Below are 2461 nucleotides of genomic sequence, written 5' to 3' on the forward strand. Positions count from 1 at the left end.
CCTAGTGAAGGAGCGGGCTCCGAAGCGACTGAATGACACGTAGTCAATTGACGTGAAAATTGGAATGGCAATGACGTAGTAGAAGCCAGCTGATGGGCCGAAAAGATGGGACTGAAAGTGAGTGAGGGCTGGCAAAAGAAGTGAGGTGACCACAACAACTGCAAAGAAAGCCACAGGAAACAAGAGTGAGAGGGAGGTGAGGAGAGAGGATGAAGGGATGTGGGAGATGTGGTTTGAGCGTGCAAGATGTGGATTTGCAGAGGTCAGCAGCGGCGCCAAGGAAGACGGAGAAAATTCACAGTAGCGTGCCGAAAACACCACTTTAGTGTGGTGAAAAGATGTTGGAGATCACAATAAACGGGAGGTGTCGCGGCAATCAGGCACAAAAATGCAGACAATGCAATAGAAGTCCTGCAATTGGATCGCAAATCAATCGGAGCAGATTCCACAATCAAGACCCTCAATGGCCTATTGAGAGGGAGCAATGACGATGATATTGTTCTACTTGTGCTTGTGTTATATCAGCATCCACCTGCGCCTGCCAGCACTCGCTTCCGTCCCAAGTCATCAGTCATGGATTGTCAGTGCACTTCCGTCTGATGAAGCGCAACGGCTGACGCGCCAGCACAGATAGCCCAAACGGAGTCAAGCGCAACAAGCATGCAGGTGGCGATACTGACTTCAAGACGAGCAGGGTGCGGGGAGCCTTTAAAAGACGATATTTTCTCAATTCGGGGATATATGCCATCGAGCCTAGGCATGCCATTCTAAGTCCCCAAGAATACTCGTTTCTCAAGGGCCGAACAGTGCCGTAGCTCGATTCACCTCCTCACACGTTTGAAACGGGCCAGATCGGCGCAATCAAATGAACATCAAGGGGCAAAAAAAATACAAAAGAGAAATCATTCTCTCAAGAGAACCACACAGCTATCGGAAATTGAAGCGACTTACTGAATGTTCAAAAATGGGCAGATCAAATGCAAAAGAGATATTGGTTGCAGACTTTCAAATCGGAGGCGGTTCAAAATGGCTGCAAAAGAACTTTGATTTTTTGGAAACTCCCACGACAACGAACACAAGATACACAAGATGAGAAGAGAACCTTGAACCCGTGCGAACGAAACACGCAGGAAAGGGGAAAAAGGACGAGAGCGGTCAAAAAACGAGGAAAGGCGAGAAGGAGGGGTTGGCGTGAGCAACTCGGTTGATGGGGAGAAGGAAGAAAGAGGAAGAGAAAAGGGAAAAAAAAAGAAAAAGAGGAGGGGAAGGGGAGGAGGAAGGGAACGCCGGAGAGAAAAAAAATAGCCTCAGAGGAGCGAAGATGAGGAACCAGACTTTCCTTGCTACGATCACACCCTCGATTACACACTACGATTAAATTCCGTGTCCCATGGCCGCGTCTTGAGAGATAAAAGAGGGTACCAGAGAGAGGCGAAACCCATCCCAAGAGCGGAGAAAAATTACTAAGGTTACCAGAGAATTCAATTTCTCCTGGGAGGAAAAGAGAGACGAGGGGCTCTGTGGGAAGCCCGTTCGACAAGGTTAAAGTCGGTCTCATTGACTTCTCTCGTATCGATGTTCACGGTCAACGCGACAGGCATTCCACGGCGCTGAATTGCTCTCTTCAGTCATGACGAGGGCCAGAAACGGAAGAAAACCCCAAGCCAATGATGCAAGTGGAAAGGAACGCATTTTGTCTCGGCCCAACGAAAGAAATAATGTGCCTGGCATGCTCGGTATTTCGCTGTGGAGGAAAATCACAATTTACACATAGGGCTCACACAACGCCCGTATTACCGTCATGCCGGTGTATCCAACCCGTGCATAGCCACAATTGCCCGGTGTCAAACCCATGCGATTGGCCAGGCCGCGGTTGCTGAGTTACCACTAGTGTACCCAGGATGTACCACGCGCGATGGACAAGAAAAGGGGACTTCCCATTCCGAAGTCATGACGAGAAGGACCACGAATGATTTGGTGCAAAGTCCTCGTGGATCTGAGCATCTGGCCAATAATCGGCCATCCCAAGCAGTTTTCATCTGCAAGTCATGGATGAGAGCGATGCTTGCGGAGCCGACAGGGATTAGCGGTATGTTAGCCTGTCCCCCACCCCTCCCTCACACACGGCAACCACACACACACCCATCTTCCTCTTCTCTCGAGCAGGCTGGCTTGCGTTTCATCTGGATCTCACAGGCCTCGTACCTGCATTGAGCGAAACATATTACTTTGGCTCAGTTTCAGGAGCTCCCAAGTAAGCTCTCTTAACTACTTGTGATGGCAAACTTGCTTCCATAAACTTCTTGGGTCAGGTTTGGAATTACGTGCATTTCGCGGTGGTGCGCCTGGAACATTCCTCCCTCCTCGATGACGTGACCGTGTTTTCAGGCCATTTCCGTATGATTCGAACGTCATAACATCCAGCCACCAGCACTGTGGAAAACAAATACTCCCTTCTGCA

The sequence above is a fragment of the Uncinocarpus reesii genome, genomic scaffold (assembly GCF_000003515.1).
Source record: "Uncinocarpus reesii 1704 scaffold_1 genomic scaffold, whole genome shotgun sequence".
In the NCBI taxonomy this organism is placed as follows: Eukaryota; Fungi; Ascomycota; class Eurotiomycetes; order Onygenales; family Onygenaceae; genus Uncinocarpus; species Uncinocarpus reesii.